Here is a 19,383-nt window from a genome sequence, read left to right as displayed (position 1 = left end):
CTCCCCTCCTTTCCCCTGCCCTCCATCCACCCATGTCCAGCAGTGACCCTCCTCTCCCCTGCCCTCTATCCACCCATGTCCAGCAGTGACCCTCCTCTCCTCTCCCCTGCCCTGCATGCACCCATACTCAGTGACCCTCCTTTCCCCTGCCCTCCATCCACCCATGTCCAGCAGTGACCCTCCTCTCCCCTGCCCTGCATGCACCCATACCCAGCGCGACCCTTAGTTCTCTCCCCTCCAACCACCCATGCCCAGCGACTCCCTTCTCTCCTCTGCCACCCCTCCTGAGTTGTTCACCAGCGACTTCTCCTCCCTACCTCCGGATCCATCCATTACCGACCTGTCCTTCGAATTCTTCGGGGCAGGCAGTCTTGCCTGCCCGCTACCAGCGCTGACTCTCCCCTCCCAGTTCGTGCTTCAAAATGGCTACCGAGACTTCAGCAAAAGTCTCGCGAGGCCACCTCTGGAAGTCTCGGCGGACATTTTTAAAGCGTGAACCGGCAGGGGAGAGTCAGCGCTGGTAGTGGGCAGGCAAGACTGCTTGCCCCGAAGAATTAGAAGAGTCAGGTCGGTGACGTGAGGGACCAGATCTGGCGATCGAGCGGGCGGGCGGGTGAGAGGAAGGAGGGCCGGCTCGCACTAGGGAACAACTGGCTCGCAAGTCGGTACAAAATTTAACAACCGGTTCTTGCGAGCCGGTGCGAGCCGGCTCCAGCACACCACTGCAATAGGGAACAACCGGCTCGCAAGTTGGTACAAAATTTAACAACAGGCTCTTGCGAGCCGGCTCCAGCACACCACTGCATATTGCTAAAAGAAAATTCTAGATGTGTCCCACCATGCATGTGTAGGTGCCTTTCCGCCCAACATATGAGCATGAGTCCATCAGTCTCTTCTTTTCCATGGAGTAAAGAGTGCCTTCCTGTGCGGATTACACTCCTTTCTACTTATTTTTCTCAACATTTTATTTTCTATACTTTTCCCTGTTAGATCTTAGATATTTTCAGCCCTTCAAGGTTTCTTTCTTTTTTTCAGGTTCACCAGCCTTAATTTGAGTTTAGCCCCTTTTCACTCTCAAAATTGAGGAGTTTAATTTGACCGCAATTCTTTTCTTGAGGTCTAAGAAGACCTCCAATGGCTTCACAAGGTGCACCCAATGTACTCTCTGTCATGGACCCATACAATTGGTGCATCGGGTGCCTAGGGCCTAACCACTATGCTTACTCTTTTTTTTCTGTTTAAAAATGCAAAAGAAATGTGTAATCCTGTTGCTTGCCCCTGGGGAGGGGAAAACACTTCAGCCGTAGGGGCTGGAAAGAGAGAGACAATCAGACTTAGATATAGGCGCAACCAGTAAAAATCTTCATTGGTATCTCACTAAACCAATACAAAATAATTGTTCTCTCTGGAGCAGGATGGTCATATGTGGATTTTCCTGTTTCCTTCAATCACACAATATAGTAATATACAAAAATGGCAATTTCCTATATTGTACCATCCTCTCCTACTTGTGTCCACATGCACACTTTGTGGCAATTGGCTAATTCCTTCTCAGTAACGCATGCTCACAGCGTGCCAAAACCATGTAGCAAGCAAGTAGATATTATAAAACACCTGGTGGGGGGGTCACGTGATGCTCTAAAGAGAGGAAGACGTGGTCCCGCGTCCTCCTAGGCCCTGGCTCCTTAAAAGCTATTTAAATACTGGAACCATAACGGAACGAGGCTTTAAAAGCAGCGAAATAGAAGCGGGAGGTCACATGGAAAAATATTTGAGCTCGCCAGCAAAATCTATGGCGAGCAGAGGAAACAAGAAGGAAAGAGAAAAAATGAAGGCGCCAACAGCGCTGAGGAGGGCCCGAAGGCGAGCAGAAATGCCCCGTTCACAGTGGAACAGCTACAGCAGATAACGGAGGCAGTGAGCGCAGCGCTGGACCAGAAATTAGAGAAGCTGTACACACGGGTCTCTAACCTTGAAGCACAGGTAACAGATACGACGAAGAGAACTGGGGAGCTGGAGCGTCGGGTGTCGGAGGTGGAGGACGCAGCGGGTCCAGTAGCGCAACAGCTGAAAAACATGGCCGCCGAAGTAAACACTTTAAAGGTAAAAATGGATGACCTGGAGAATAGATCAAGACGAGAAAACCTGAGAATAGTGGGATTGGCTGAAAAAGTAACGGACAAAGTGCTGACAACGGTCCTTGAAAAATGGTTGGCAGAGGAATTCGCTCTGTCAGACCATGCAGGGAAGCTTTGTTTGGAGCGCGCACATCGTATCGGCAGAAAACAAGAGGGGAGACAGTCCCCGCGGACAGTGATCATAAAAGTGCACAATTTTGTGCACAAGGAGGAGATACTTCGAGGCTTCTGACATAAACGGAATGAGCTCCGATACGATGGGCAACAGGTGCTCATATTTCAAGATTATTCAATGGCATTACAAGAAAAGCGTCGGTGGTTCATGCCGCTATGCCAACAGCTACATGAGAAGCAGGTGCCGTTATGCTCATTTATCCGGCAATACTGAAGGTAAAGTGTGAAGGGCGATGGAAACAATTTGAAGATTTGAAAGAAGCACAAAAGTGCGTGCAGGAAATGGAGCACTCTGGACAGAATGGAGAGCAGGCTGCGGGCACAGGATAAACAATGAAGAAAAGCACTACCCGAGGTACTAAAGATCAAAACATACAGAGGCAAGTTCTAGAGAGCTGCTATAGCAAATCCAGTATGAGAAGGCAGATAACATTTGGGGGGAGCGGGGAACAGGGGATGCGGGAAGCCCCTAAAGCCCATTGAAGAATGGGACTGGGAAGTAGGGAATTGATATGGGGGAGGGGAGGGAAGACAGGGTGGGGGGAAGAGGGAGGGGAGGGGAGAAAGCGGACAAGGACACAAAGGATACATAAAGAGTGGTTAGATTTGAGTTATAGGAAGGGACTGAAACAGAGGAAGGGATATGAACAGAAGGTGATGCAGGGAATATGGAGGGTAGAATATGCACAAGCAACACTAATTCCTGGGGGGAGGCTGGGCTCCCTTGGAAGAGATAATAAGGAAAGCCTGATTGATTTAATTGGGATGGCAGGTAATGGCTAATCAGTCAAGTGGAAATATGCGTTTGGTATCATGGAACGTGAGTGGAATTACATCTCCAGTTAAAAGAGCAACAGTACTGAGTGCACTTAAAAGACATAAAGTGGGAATAGCATGTATACAAGAAACGAGACTATCTCCAGTAGAGCATCAAAAATTGCAGAAATATTGGGTAGGAGAGGTGTTTTGCTCCCCGGCAGAGGGCAGGCGTGGAGGGGTAGCTATCTTGATAAGCAAGACTGCTGCAGTACAGGCCAAATTCCTATTTGCAGATAGGGAGGGGAGATATGTAGGAGTAGAATTGAACCTACAGGGACAGGAGCTCCTGCTGGTGGCAGTCTATGCGCCGCAGACTGGTGGGAAGAAATTTTTTGCAGACCTTTTTGCGCAGTGCCAGAGACATGGAACAAATCCGATAATAGTAGCAGGAGACATGAACCAAGTACTAGATCCGCTGATGGACAGAATGGGACACACGTGCGAGGGGGGGGGGGACCCCGGGGGTGGGGGTGCTGGAGACCTTTTATACTGGGTTGGGTTTGGTGGACCCTTGGAGATTGCATGAGGAAGAACTTGACTACACGCACACTTCGAGGGCCCACAGAACGCAGTCCAGGATAGATTATATACTGATGTCACCCCATTTATGTGTCCGGGTTGAGGGGGCGGAGGTGGGTCCAGAGGAGGTCTCTGACCACGCCATGATTTGGGTGGACATTGAGCCCCAGCCATATTACCGTGCGTTAGGTGGGTGGAGATTCCCGGCATACCTTTCTACCTCCACGGACTTTGTGGAATTCCTAACCCAAAAGTGGGAGGAGTTTGAGAAGAACAATGAGCAGCACATAGACACTCTGGGACTGTTTAGGTCCACAGCTAAAGCGGTAATGCGAGGGGAGGTGATGGCATACGTGGGCCGAAGGAACCGCCGGATGGCACAGAAAATAGTGGAATTGGAAAAAAAAGGTTAAGTTGGCTAGGAGGAGGTACATAGAGAACCCGACTAGGGCCCTTCTGGAATCTATGACCGCGACAAAAGTAGAGTTGAACAGTCTCTTACAGGAAAGATATAAGAAGTCAACGCTAATGCGCAAGTATAATTTAAGTCGTTTTGGGGACAGGTCGGGCGGAATGTTGGCGCGGTTGATTAAGGGCACACGTCGATCGCACATGGTCACTAGACTACGGACACCTTCAGGAGTGACCACGTCGAGCCCGGAGGCGATAGCGGATATTTTTCGAATGCACTTCGAGGGGCTATACTCGGGGGGAGGGGGGAACAGGACAAGGGGTACATGATAAGATTCGGTACATAAAAAGGTCAAAAATGCCCCAGTTAACGATAGAACAGGTGAGAGCTCTTGACTCTCCCCTGGAGGCCAGGGAGGTGCAGAAGGCTATTCAGGCATTAAAGATGCACTCGACTCCGGGTCCGGACGGTTTTTCGGGCGAATTTTACAAGATGCTGAAGTTGCAGATAGTGGGGCCTCTGGTGAGTTTGTATGAAGAGGTGACGGAAGAAGAACAGTTCCCCAGATACGCCAATGAGGCATTGATAAGTTTAATACTGAAACCAGGACAAGACATGGAAAACCCGACAGCTTACAGACCTATTTCACTCATAAATGTAGACATCAAGATTCTGTCGTGGGTTTTGGCAGAGAGGCTAGCACAGGCACTGCCCTCAATAATTGGTGAGGAGCAAGTTGGATTTGTGCGGGGCTGACATTCCGTAATAAATGTGAGAAAATTAATAGCAGCGGTGGCGGAGGCCCCGGAGAAGGCACCCAAGGGTGTAGTGATAAGTTTAGACGCGGAGCGCGCCTTTGACAGTGTGGTGTGGCCATTTATGTATGAGGCCTTACATTGGATTGGAGTACGGGGCTGGCCTGTAAAAGCAATAAAGGCGCTGTATGCAGACCCGAGGGCAAGGCTGCTGGTGAATGGGGTCAGAACTACTGAAATTTCGATCAAGAGAGGAACCAGGCAGGGTTGCCCACTGTCCCCTTTGCTGTTTTTAATAGTCCTGGAGCCACTACTCTGTGCCATCAGATGAAACCCTGGAATTAAAGGCATGAGGGCGAGAGGTGAAGCAGTAAAACTATTAGCGTATGTGGATGACCTGTTGTTGTTAGTAGATGACCCACAGGCCTCAGTGCCGTGCCTATTGGAAGAAATAGGGCAATATGGAAACCTTTCGGGGTTTAGTCTAAATCTTTCCAAATATCTGGCACTTGCGATGACAGAAGAAGTTAGACGGAACTGGAAAGGCCCCTTTCCTTTTCGGTGGGCAGAGGGTCAGTTGAAATATTTGGGAGTGGAGGTACCAGTTAACTTACTCACACTATATAAGACAAACATACAACCATTATTGGCAGATACCAAACGCATGCTGGGAATTTGGAGCGCCTGCCCCCTTTCTCTAGCGGGGCACATTGCCCTTTATAACATGATGATAGCCCCCAGGTGGCTATATAAGTTCCAGATACTGCTGTTGCACCTGCGGGGAAGGGAGGAAAGGGAACTGAAGATAACACTAAGGAAATTTTTATGGAATAATAAGCAACCCAGACTTCCCTTGGAAGTGCTGTATAAGCCTAAAACACATGGGGGTATGGGATTGCTAAATATTAGGTACTTCACTATATCTTGCACCATGAGACATGTGAGGGACTGGTTGGCAGGTAGCTCCCAATTCACGAACACACAGCTAGAGGCCTCTCTTGTACCCAGGGTGCACTTGAGTTGTATGCTGCATACTACTGAGAGGAAGCCTGCAAGCAAAGCCCCCATGAATTGGTTTGTTCGTTCGGCGAGAGCAATGTGGAGATGGCTTTGTCGAAGGCATGGTTTCTCAGCAGTGGCTACTCCCTTTCTATCATTGAGGCTGAACCCAGAGTTCCCGGCAGGGACAACAGACAAAACATTTGTACGCTGGAGACAGCAGGGTATACACTATTTATATCAGCTGTTGGATGAGGAAGGGCAGATTAAACCCTTAGAAGAGCTACAGAGAGAATATGGAATATCGGACACAGACATTTATGCATATGTCCAGGTAAAGCATTATGCACATTCTCTGGGAGCGTTCAACCTAAGTGAAGACGTGCAGGACATGCTCTCGACAGCTATGACCTTGGGATCGCACAACAAAGTGCCCCTGTGCTTTCATCACAGAAATCTTCTAGATACCACAGAGGACATTGATTACTGCAAAACTGCAATGAGTTGGTCGCAGGAGTTAAGGACTGAATTGACTGTGGAGATGCTCCAGAACTTTTAGTTGGCAATATTGCATAGAGCAAAGTACATTCGACAGTGGGAGCAACAATATAAGTTCGTCATGAGAGCCTACATGGCGCCGGTCAGAGCGCAGAAAGCAGGCTTTGGCATGGGGAACTGCCCCAAATGTGGAGCAGGGATGGCAACACTAGGACATATGTTCTGGTCATGCCCAGAGATAAGACACTTCTGGATACAAATAACAAAAGAAATAGGAAGGTACTGGAAGAGGAAAATAGCGGTTAACCCTCTGCTTTTGTTTGACATCTTTAATACCACGCAGCCAATGCCATCGGGATATACAGGATTTTTGCAACGAGCGACATTGACCGGGAAACAAGTGATCCTGCTTAAATGGAGAGATAAGCAAGCACCAACTAGAGAACTATGGAGATCGAAAATGACAGAATTATTGTATTTAGAGCTTTGTGGATTTGCTGCTTATGGAGACCATGGGAAAGACCAGACTGGCTTTAGAAGGGTCTGGGAGAGATACTGGAGTACTATGCACCCTGCATCCAGAAATCGAATTTTTCACAAACTGGCAGGCAGCCAAGGACATACAGCTGCACCTTCTACAGTACAGGACTGTGACATTTCTCTTTACATTTAGCAGTAAACGGGAGGGAGAGAAGGGAGGGGGACGAGAAGGTTAATGTTGATAGAACAAAATATGTTTTCAGAGTGGAGAGCTATAAAAAAATCAGGCTCTCAGTACTCTATTTGATTATTCTATCCTAGGTGTGGATGGTATTCAGAATAAAGGGAAGGTTGAGTTTCACTTGTCCGCAGGAAGTGTGGGAACTAACATAGATAGTTATAGGAACAGGGGGGAAGGGGGGGATTTAGAGGGGGGAAAAGTGTTAAAATATGATGTAGAAATCATCACAATGTTGGCAATCATATGTTTTGTTTTATGATGAAAGATTCAGAGAGTGTTGATTGTCTATTCTATCTGTTCATTAATAAAAATCATTGAAACATAACACCTGGTGTCCTTCCTCTCTGAACACATATTTCCGTTGAAACATCTTGGGCTCGCAGGGTCCTCAGTCTCTCATCACCACCAAGGTTATATCCATATGTTTCTACCATATATGGACCGCATAACCTCAGTTCCTTCCAAGTGTCACCTTGACATGTAACATGTACTTTCCATTTCCTGAGAAAGCACTGTAACTCACATGCAGCTGCAGGAAGAAACTAAATATATGCTGAGAACAGCAAGGCTAGGAAAACTGAGGGCTAGCAGGGCCATATTACAGGTCTAGTATAAGAAGGAATATACATAAGATACAGAAAGCATATCAGATACAGCAGGAGAAACATTTTGGCTACAAGAAGGCCAGTTCGTTGACATCGGCAACAGAAGCATCAACCTCAAGGGCTGCCCAGACTGCATTAACCACTGAGAGTGTACCGGCATCAGGAGATCACCTCATTCAACACTGGGCACTGATAGCAGGCCCCGGGACCAGCCAGCATCAGACCCAACACCAAGGACGAGTATGAGTTTGATGCCATCCTTGTTGGCACCAAGGGACCTTGATGCAGAGAATCTGACTACATGCACGGTGCAGGATGTAAGGCATAATAAACAGATAATTACACCATGAATGCGCCGGAGTCGACCGGTGCTGAAGAAGACTCCGGTTGGTGGGGATTGGGGACCACCGCCAGCAAACAAGGTACCTGATGCGGCAGGGGGCGGGGACAGGGGGGTCAAATGTAGAGGGGGCCAGAGTGTAATCTGTGGGGGCCCATGCCCCCGTGGCCCCACGTAGCTACGCCCCTGCTGGGGAAGCAATGGTGTTGAACCGGAAGCAGGAACCTGGCTGCTCATTGGCACATCTGCACCTCCAGTATAGAGGGGGAGCGTTCCCCTCTGTGCTGATGCTTTTCAGCTACTGGTGATGTGGCAGTGGGGCAGGGGGCGGGCGATGGTGGTGGCGGGGGGGGGGGGGGGGGGTTGCAGTTGTAGCGGTGGGGGGGGGGGGTCCAAAGTGGCAGGGGGGGGGGGGTCGGCAGCTAAACAGTGCCCCCTCACCTCAGGCTCTGGCCCCTCCTCCTGCCGAGGTATGGTTACACCCCTGTTCCCCAGGCTGTCTCTGAACTGGCACCCCACCCTTTGCCAAAGCCTGCCCTCGATGAGCGGTACTAAGCCATGCTCAAGGAGGAGTTTGCACAAATGTTCCAGCTGCACTCTGCTCAGGCATCAAGGGTGCTTGTGCCAGCTGAAGCTCAGCCCCAGCTCCTTCCTGAGGCACAGACTGCTTGTGGAGCAATCTTTGATGCTGGTGCCTCAACGGGCATCAACATCAACCCATGCAGCACTGCCCTTGACATCAGGTGAGAAAACTTCTCCAGAATCTGAGAGTAGGGCTGTACCTCAGCGTCCTCTGGGATGTGGGCATTACTACTACTACTACTTCTTATCATTTCTATAGCGCTACTGGGCATTGTCGCACTGAGCCGGGGCAAGTGCAGACTCATTCTTTCCGTCCAGAATATTTCGAGGAGTCTGATCTGGACCATTCATGGAAATCTGATCTGGACCATTCATGGACCATTACTTCTTGGAGCAGGAGTCCTATGATATCTCTTCTGATCCCTCCCCACCATGATAGGTGTAAATCTCTACCTGAGGGTCTTTCCCCTGATTTTTTTAAGGAGATGGTTTCTGCCATCCCATTTAAGTTAGAGACAGAGGAGGAGCCCAGGGCTGAGATGTCAGTTTTAGATTACAAATCTCCTCCCAAGGAAGGGGTCACATCCATTACACCCTATCCTTAAGGATGCACTGATGAAGAACTGTGAATCTCTCCTCTTAGTGTAGGTCATGCCAAAGAAGGTGGATACACAATATCATATCCAAAAGGCTCCTGGATTCAAAAGGGCACAATTGCCTCACCACTCCTTGCCTCACCACTCCATGACTTATACCTCAGTTCCCCCCAGGTAGAGAAGCATGAACTCTGGACTTATTTGGGAGGAAACTTTATCAGACCTCAATGTTCATTGCTCACATCTAGATCTACCAGCTTCATATGAGCATTTACTTGAAGTCTCTGGTATGCAGTATGCGCAGTCTCATGGATTTTCTCCCTCAGGAGCAGGCCGCAGAACTTTGCCATTTGGCCAAGAAGCAACTGTACAGGACATATCTGGCCAGGGGCACCAATGACACTTTTGATATTGCATCCAGGCTCTCTGCCATGGCTGTGGGGATGCATAGACTCTCATGGCTTCGTGTCTCTGACCTGGAACCAGCGGTTCAATAGAGATTAGGATTGAACCTTGCCAAGATAACAACCATTTTGGGGACAAAGTGGAAGAGGTTGCTGACTTCATTAAAAAAACATAGTGATGCCATCTATTTCTTTTCTTGGCAGCCTCCAGGTGAATCCTCCTCAACTAGTACTACTACTACTACTACTTAGCATTTCTATAGCGCTACAAGGGTTACGCAGCGCTGTACAAGTTAAAAAATGGGGAAGGACAGTCCCTGCTCAAGAGAGCTTACAATTTAAAGGTAACAAGCTATGTAGTCAGTGTAGGTATCATGAATGGGGAAGGTGGTTAGGCCCACTAGGAGGTTCTCTAGTGGGCCTAGGAGACCCTACTACTCTCAAAGGCATAGGTTTGCTCTGCCTTCCCACTCCCAGCAGTCCCAATCCCAGCTGTCCCGACCTTGTCAGCCCCAGACCCAAAGGTTCCAGCTGGCTCCTCAGTCAAAACAAGGGACGAGTGTTTGACTAGTTCCAAAACAGCATAGCAGCAGGCCAAGTAACCGTCCCAGATGGCCTGTTGGTAGGGGGGAGGCTGAATTTTTTCCATCAAGGGTAGCCACTTGTAATCTCCAACCGGTGGTTTCATCAGATAGTCCATCTCAGTTACACACTATGTTGGCATCGGAAACCACCAAATTGCCCACCGAGAGCGTCATTCATCAGCTCTCAGCACAAGCAGGTACTTGTACAGGAAAGCTCTGCCCTTCTGCAGGCCAATGCAGTCGAACCCAGGGGAAGGGGTTCTCTTTCAGGTACTTCCTTATACCAAAAAAGCAGGGGTATATCAGCCCATCCTAGACCCGAGAACCCTGAACAAATTCCTAGTCAAGTTAGGGATGATTTCCATGGGCACTCTTCTCATGATTCAAGAAAAAGATTGGCTATGCTCTCCAGACTTAAAGGATGCTTATACCCACTTTTCGATGCTTCCCAGTCACAGGAAGTATCTCAGATTTTGAGTAGAGAAATGCCACTGACAGTATTGCATTCTGCCTTTTGACTTCACATCAGCTCCCAAGGTCTTTACCGAGTGCCTAGCAATAGTTGCAGCATCATAAGAACATAAGCATTGCCATACTGGGAAAGACCAAAGGACCATCAAGCATAGTATCCTGTTTCCAACAGTGGCCAATCTAAGTCACAAGTATCTGGCAAGATCCCAGAACAGTATAACAGATTTTATGCTGCTTAACCTAGAGATAAGCAGTGGATTTTCCCAAGTCCATCTTAATAATGGCTTATGGACATTTCTTTTAGGAAATTATCCAAACCTTTTAAAAACCCTGCTAAGCTAACTGATTTTACACATCCTGGGAGTGTATGTGTTGCCCTACCTGGACAATTGGTTGGTCAAGACCATGTTGCATGTCACGGAGCCTAGATGATCCATTGCTCACGTGATGTTTTACCGTCAGGTAGATCTTTTTCCTTATAGCTTCACGGGAGCAATGGATCATCTAGGCTCCTCAACATCAAACTAAGATGTTCATATAAAGGGGCATAATCGAACGGCGCCGGCCATCTATATGGCCGGCACAGCAAAGAGCAGTCCCGAACCGTATTATCGAAAAAGATGGCTGGCCATCTTTCATTTCGATAATATGGTTGGGGCCGGCCAAATGTCAGAGATGGCTGGGTTTGAGATGGCCGGCATCGATTTTTGCCGATAATGGAGGAGTGTGGTAGCCATGTTAGTCCACTCTTAAGGTTATCAATAGAAATCAAACAAAATAAAACATGGAAAAGAAAATAAGATGATACCTTTTTTATTGGACATAACTTAATACATTTCTTGATTAGCTTTCAAAGGTTGCCCTTCTTCGTCAGATCGGAAATAAGCAAATGTGCTAGCTGACAGTGTATATAAGTGAAAACTTTTAAGCATTACTATGACAGTCTGACAGGGTGGGAGGATGGGGGTGGGTAGGAGGTATGCATGGGGACATCAAAGCATATCATTGATATTCTAACAGGATAGGTGTGGACAGGTGAGGGGAGGGTGATCAACAGAGAAATACAACTTTATGGTTTATAATGGGCTAGGAACCCCAGATCCTTGTTAAGTCCTTTCTGTTGGGTGTTAAAATATTCAATCATTCTGACTTCAAAGGTCTTACGTTCTTGTATGGTTTTAAAGTTACCTTTCAGGATTCTCACTGTGAAGTCACTGGTACAGTGTCCTGGTCCTGTAAAATGCTGACCAACAGAGGTGGGAGCCCTACTGGCACCAGTATTGTTCATGTGATGGCTATGTAAATTGAATCTTGTCTTAAGCATCTGGCCTGTTTCTCCAATATAGCATCCTTCATTACATTTTTTACACTGAATGATATATACTACATTGGAAGATGAGCAAGTGAAAGATTCCTTTATGTTGAATATCTTTCCTTTGTGGATGACTGTGGGGTCCTGTGAAATGTTTTGGCATAGTTTGCAACTGGATAAATTACAGGGAAGTGTGCCCTTCTGTTCCTTTTCAGTCTGTGATGGAAGTTTACTTCTGATTAGCTTGTGTTTTAAGTTGGGTGGCTGTCGGAAGGCCAGTACTGGTGGGGATGGGAATATCTCTTTCAGTAATTCATCCTCCTGGAGTATAGGTTGTAGATCTCTTATGATTTTCCTCAGTTTTTCCAGCTCTGGATTGTATGTCACTACCAGGGGGATTCTGTCTGTGGCTTATTTTCTCCTTGTACTGTAGCAGGTTCTCCCTGGGTGTTTTGAGGGAGGAGGCAATATTCTTGGAGATTATTTTGGGGTTGTAGCCTTTCTGTTTGAAGGATGCAGTCAGGCTTTTAAGGTGTCTGTCTCTGTCCCCTGGGTCAGAGCAGATACGGTGGTATCTTGTGGCTTGGCTGTAAATGATGGATCTTTTTGTATGTGAAGGATGGAAGCTGGAGTTGTGGAGGTAGCTGCATCTGTCTGTGGGTTTCTTGTATATAGATGTTTGTATACAGCCATCACTGATTGAGACCGTGGTGTCCAAAAAATTGACTTTTTCTGGGGAGTAGTCAATTTTGAATCTGATTGTAGGATGGTATGTATTGAAGGAAGAGTAAAATTGTTTCAGAGTTTCTTCACCCTCCGTCTAAATCATAAAAATGTCATCGATGTACCGGTAGTATTTTAGAGGTTTGGTCTGGTGTGTATTCAGAAATGTCTCTTCCAGCTCAGCCATAAAAAGGTTGGCATATTGGGGTGCTGTCCTGGTGCCCATAGCAGTGCCCATTATTTGTAGATAGATATCATTGTTAAAGCGGAAGTAGTTGTGAGTTAAAATGAATTTGATTAATTTTGTAATAGTTTCTGGTGAGTATTGATGGTCCAGTGTGGATTTTTGTTAGGAGTCTTCCACATGCAGCTATGCCATCCGCATGTGGAATGTTGCTGTATAGTGATTCTACATCCATCGTGACCTTGCCGATAATGGAAACTGATGCCGGCCATCTCAAACCCGGCCGAATCCAAGGCATTTGGTTGTGGGAGGAGCCAGCATTTATAGTGCACTGGTCCCCCTCACATGCCAGGACACCAACCGGGCACCCTAGGGGGCACTGCAGTGGACTTCACAAATTGATCCTAGGTGCATAGCTCCCTTACCTTGGGTGCTGAGCCCCTCAAATCCCCCCCCAAAACCCACTAACCACAACTGTATAACACTACCATAGCCCTAAGGGGTGAAGGGGGGACACCTATATGTAGGTACAGTGGGTTTGGGGGGGGGGGTTGGAGGGCTCACATTTTCCACCACAAGTGTAACTGGTAGGGGGGGGGATGGGCCTGGGTCCACCTGCCTGAAGTACACTGCAACCACTAAAAACTGCTCCAGGGATCTGCATACTGCTGTCATGGAGCTGGGTATGACATTTGAGGCTGGCATAGAGGCTGGCAAAAAATGATTTTTAATATTTTTGGGGGGTGGGAGGGGGTTAGTGACCACTGGGGGAGTAAGGGGAGGTGATCCCCTATTCCCTCCGGTTGTCATCTGCTCAGTTGGGGCACTTTTTTGAGACTTGGTCCTAAAAATAAACGGACCAAGTGAAGCCGGGTACTTGTAATAAGCTGTGGTTAAAAAAAATGGACTTAGCACGCCCTTATACAGGCTCCTGCCTGGTTAAATCACTTGGGGACAACTAACTGCTGATATTCAGGGGCACTTAACCTATAGTGCTGCTGAATACCGGCACAAACTGTCCAGTGCTGGGGCAGTCAGGGGTGTGGGTGGAGTACGGGCAGAGCCAGCTCTTATCCAGAAACTGGACCAGCAGAAGAAGAAGAGGTGTTAATGCCCCTTTACAAATCGTTGGTGAGGCCCCACCTGGAGTATTGTGTTCAGTTTTGGAGGCCTTTTCTTGCTAAGGATGTAGAAAGAATTGAAGCGGTGCAAAGAAAAGCTACGAGGATGGTATGGGATTTGCGTTACAAGACGTATGAGGAGAGACTTGCGGACCTGAACATGTATACCCTGGAGGAAAGGAGAAACAGGGGTGATATGATATAGACGTTCAAATATTTGAAAGGTATTAATCCGCAAATGAACCTTTTCCGGAGAGGGGAAGGTGGCAGAACTAGAGGGCATGAAATGAGATTGAAGGGGGGCAGACTCAAAAAAAATGTCAGGAAGTATTTTTTCACGGAGAGAGTGGTGGATGTTTGGAATGCCCTCCCGCGGGAGGTGGTGGAGAGGAAAACAGTAACAGAATTCAAACATGTGTGGGATAAACATAAAGGAATCCTGTTCAGAAGAAATGGATCCTCAGGAGCTTAGCCGAGATTGGGTGGCAGAGCTGGTGGTGGGAGGCGGGGCTGGTGGTTGGGAGGCGGGGATAGTGCTGGCCAGACTTATACAGTCTGTGCCAGAGCCGGTGGTGGGAGGCGGGGCTGGTGGTTGGGAGGCGGGGATAGTGCTAGGCAGACTTGTACGGTCTGTGCCCTGAAAATGACAGTTACAAATCAAGGTAAGATATACACAAAAACTAACACATATGAGTTTGTCTTGTTGGGCAGACTGGAAAACTCTTTTTATTGGAAAAAACTAAAAACAAATAACATACAAATCAAAAACAAGCCCCTAGCTATACACGGTCCTCCTATCTATGTACACCCCCTCCCCCTCCTCAATAGTACAGTGGAAACTGTTTATTAGAAAGACCAAAGAAAAAAACCGGACACGCAAATCAAACCCCAGGCTCCTAGCTAGACATGGTCTGCCTATCTATGTACACCCCCTCCTCAATAATACAATGGATCAACCCCCCCCCCCCCCCCGACCCCCCACAACCCCTTCAGACAACTGGCACACAATCCCCTGGGAAGCATGTCCCCTCATGGCGGCTTAAGCCTCACGTGTCTCCACCACCTCGAAGCCACCCCCACCCCTTTTTCCACCCTTTCCCACTTCGCCGCTTCCTGCACCGCCCTTACCACATCCCAGCTGACTACCTCCGCCGGCCGGACCTCCTGGTACAGGGACACCCTGCAGCGCGCCATCCAGAGGCAGTACCGCAATATCACCGAAATCAGAAAGCGTGTTACCGGATCCCCGCGTCCCTCTCCACCCTCTGGGCCATACACCCAGTCCGCATAGCTGTAGTTGCGGAAACTGGGGATCTGCAGCAACGAGGAAACCCGGTCAGAGACCTGGACTGTAAATGGGCACCTCACCAGGAAATGCTCCATCGTCTCTTCAGTTCCAGCACATTCCTCCCGTGGGCACCCTCTATCCCGCACATTGCGATATTTCAAATTTCCTCGGACGTACAGTCTACCGTGAAAGGACAGCCACGCCAGGTCTTTATACTTCACCGGGATGTGGTTCGAAGCAATCAACCGTAACCCCTGCTGCATCCGTGGGGCCGGCGCGTCCCTCAGCGCCAGAGGAGCTGAGAACACCTGCGCCCGTACTCTGTCCATCCAGACCCCCCGTTGTCCTGCCTTCACCTCCCCCACCGTCAGCCCCCACACCCTCACCAATTTCACTAGGGTCTTGCAATAACTCACCCCCCCCGGAGCCCCCCTTCGCAGTGCCACTACCCTCCCCCCCCTCCCGCCATAGGTCCCAATATCTCGGCCACCACTGCAGGACACTCCTAGCCCACCCCGGTGGCTCCCGCCCTACCGCCCTCCCCAGATTGAACTGCAGGAACAAAGCGCTGAAAAACAGGACTGGGTTTATCATGCCCACCCCCCCCCCCCTCCCTCCTAGGCAGATAGGTAACATTCCGTTTTACCGGATTCGTCCTGTTGCCCCAGAGCAGCCGGAAGAACACCCCATACAAGGCCGTGTACCGGCTCTCCGGCAGCAGGCAGATGTAACTGACAAACAGAAACAAAGGAACTAAGTGTGCCTTGATGAGCTGTACCCGCTCCCCCATGGTCATTTTCCACCCCTTCCATCTATCCACCCTCCCCTTCACTTCTTGGAGACACCTATCCCAGTTGTAGAGCCTATAATCCCCCTTCTCGAAGTATATTCCCAAGACCCGTATACGTTCCACAGCTGTAGGAAACCTACCTCCCAACTCAAATTGCAGCCCCTGATCCCCAACCCACAGGCTATTGGACTTTTGAAAATTGACCTGCGACGCTGTTGCCTGCGAGTATTCCTGGATCAGGTTCTGCAATCTACCTCCCTCCCTCTGGTCCGCTACCCACACTGTAACGTCATCTGCATACGCCACGACCCTTAACTGGTTATTGTCCCCCACCTCCACCCCTTCCAGCCCCTCCGCCCCCCCCCCTTCTCCAGCCGTCTTATAAAAGGGTCGATGGCGTATGCATACAACAGCGGGCTGAGTGGGCACCCCTGTCGGACCCCTGCCCCTATCTCAAACCCCTGCCCTCTCCACCCGTTAACCAGGGGAAAACACCCCGCATGCCGATAGAGTAGCTGTAATTGCTCTATCCAACCCTTCGGAAACCCATAGCGCTCCAGAATGCTCCATAGGACACCCCACTGCACTCTATCAAACGCTTTTTCCTGGTCGAGTGTTACCAACAGCCTACCATGCCCTCCCACTCTACTGCGTTCTACCCCCTCCCGCACCCACGCTGCAGCTTCCAAGACCCCTCTCCCTTTAACCCCACATGCTTGCGAGGCTGCTAGCAAATCCCCAGACACCTGCCTCATTCTCTGGAATAGCATTCGCGCAAAGATTTTTCGATCCGTATTAAGCAGTGCTATAGGCCGCCAGTTGGCCAGCATCGCCGGGTCCTTCCCCTTACTTAGTAGGATAAGAGCCGCCTCTGTCAAGGAACTAGGCAAGGAACCCTCCAACTGGGCTGCCCCCCATACCCTCACCAGGATCGGCACCAGCTGCTCCTTAAAGGCCTGGTAGAACTCAGTTGTTAGCCCATCCGGCCCCGGCGAGGTCTTCCTGTGGAGCGCCCCGATGGCTTCCTCCACCTCCTGTTCTGTCCACGGGTTCAAGAGGGCCTGAAGCTGGGGTCCCCCGTGACCTATCCCCGGGGTTCCTTCCACATAACACTCCATCTGCTCCATATCAATCTGCTGGGCTGAAAGGAACGCCGCAAAGTGGTCCCTCACTGCCCCCAGAATCCCCTCCCTGGTGTCCTGCAGGACCCCCTGTGCATCCCGCACCCCCTCCATCACCCTGCGCGCCCTCCGCTCCCGGCAGCATGCGAAGGGGTCCGGGCTACACATTTTCCCGAAGTTCCGCTCATACACCAAGGAGGTGTAGCGGTTGTACTGTACCTGCTCCAGGAGTGCTTGGAGATCATGTATTTCTTCCTCCCTCCCCCCTTGTGAAATCAATGTGTCCCTCTTTTTCTTTATTGCCATGCCCAACTTTGTCCTTTCCCTCCCCTCCCTTCTCGCCTGTCTGAGAAAGAATCCCCGCGTTCGTCTTTTCACTGTATCCCACCACTCCCCCAATGACTGAAATGCCCCCTGCACTGACACCTGATCTTCCAAAAACCGGCGGTACTCCTCCCGCACCTGCTCGCTACCTAACCACTTTAAATTTAGTCGCCATAACCCCCTCCCTGGCCTCTGCGCTGCCGCCCCCCCCCACCTGAAGGAGGACCATGTGGTGGTCTGAAAAGTCCACATCCACGGTTCGTGGACCCCCCAGACAAACCCCCTTCTTTACCAGGAATCTATCGATTCTACTTTTACACTGCCCTCGAAAGAACGTGAACCCCTCCTGTTCCTCACAGAAGGCCACATGCGCGTCTACCAGCTCCGCCTCCCGCATGATCCCTGCCAGCCTCACCCCGTCATAGCCCACCTGTACCGATCATCCCCCACTATCCTTTTTCCGCAATATGGTGTAAAAATCTCCCCCCCAGACTACTTGGCGCGAAGTGTATAGGTAGGGCTTGATCTTCCCAAAGAGGAGCACCCTTTCCTTCTTGCTTTGGGGCCCGTACACATTCACCACCCTCAGTGCTCTATCCTCCCAAATCGCATCCACAACAAGACATCTCCCCACCCCCAGCTCCACCACTCGCTGAATATTCACCCGGTGGGACTTAAATAAGATCCCCACCCCACCATACCTCTCCCCCGCCAACCCCCACACCGAGGGACCCCACTTCCAGGCCCGCCTTGCCCGCCTGATCACCTCAATGGACCGCAGCCGAGTCTCCTGGAGCAGGAAGCAATCTGCTTGGACCCTCGCGAACCAGTCATACGCTAAACCCTGCTTCTTCGGAGAGGCGATGCTGGCCACATTCAGCGTGGCAAATGTCAACACTAAGCCTGCCATCCTCATTGCGAGTCACGGGTCTGCTCACTCCCAACTTCTTTCCTTATCTCCTGGGATACCCCCTTCTTACCCTGAAGCAGGTCCTCTGCTATGCGGTCTACATCATCCCCTGCCAGATCCCCCCCCCCCCCCCCCCCGCAGCCGTCCTGTCTGCACCTTACCCCCCCTCCCCCTTTCTTCCTTCCTTTCTTCTTTGCTCTATCCGGACCCACCCCCTGATCCCTCCCTCTCCCCTCTTCACCCCCGCCCCCTACCTCCTCCTCCGAGTCCTCCACCTCCCCCAAGTCCTCCAAGTCCTCCAGATCCTCCTCTAGCTCCACTCTGTCCCCCCAAGCCTGCACTTGGGCCTTCACCACCTGCCCGGCCCCCTCAGCTTTCCTCTTACTCCCCTTTCCCCTCCCTCCCTCCCTTCCCTCTTCCTCCTCCCTCACCCCTCCCCCTCCCCCCAGAGCCTTCCCGCCCTTCTTCCTACCACCAGTACCCTCCTCCAGTGCTTCCTCATATTTCCGTTTGCCCTCTCCAATCCCCCCTGCCGCCCCCTCTTCCTCCATTAACTCCACCTCTTCTCCTTCCCCCTGTTCTTCTTCCTCCCTCCCAACCTCCCTATCCTCCTCCTCCAACACCTGAAATCTGTTCCTCCCCATCTTCCCCTGCAGCGACCCCTCCCTGCCCACCCCTACTTTCCCCCCCCTCCGAAACTTCCCTTTCCTCTGTGGCACTTGTACCCACTCCCCCTCTCCCCCCTGCTCCACTCCTGACCCAGCCCCCTGCCGCCCCCCCTCCTGCATCCCCTCCTTCTCCCCCCCTTGCCCCTCCCTGCCTATCACCCCCTGCCCTATCCCCTCCTCCATTACCCCCCCTCCCCGTCCCTTCCCCCACATATCCCACTCGTTATGGGCCGCCCTAGGGCAGTTCCGATATGCATGGCCTAACCCGCCGCAGAGGTTGCACCTGATCGCGGTGCAGTCCTCTGTGGCATGCTGATCCCCGCAT

The 19,383-nt window shown here is 50.3% G+C and overlaps 1 long non-coding RNA gene across 1 annotated transcript; it reads right to left on the bottom strand.

The window, feature by feature from the left end:
- Positions 1–244: 244 nt before the first annotated feature.
- Positions 245–18,853, bottom strand: LOC115462451. Its single transcript, XR_003940854.1, has 3 exons — positions 18,822–18,853; positions 16,290–16,299; positions 245–306 (listed from the first exon to the last, which is right to left on the bottom strand). It is a non-coding gene; the product is annotated as an uncharacterized LOC115462451 (long non-coding RNA).
- Between the last annotated feature and the right edge of the window lie 530 nt (positions 18,854–19,383).

Source organism: Microcaecilia unicolor, chromosome 2 (assembly GCF_901765095.1).
Source record: "Microcaecilia unicolor chromosome 2, aMicUni1.1, whole genome shotgun sequence".
NCBI lineage: Eukaryota > Metazoa > Chordata > Amphibia > Gymnophiona > Siphonopidae > Microcaecilia > Microcaecilia unicolor.
The sequence above is the reverse complement of the archived record's forward strand: the minus strand, read 5'-3'. Positions and strand labels throughout refer to the sequence as shown.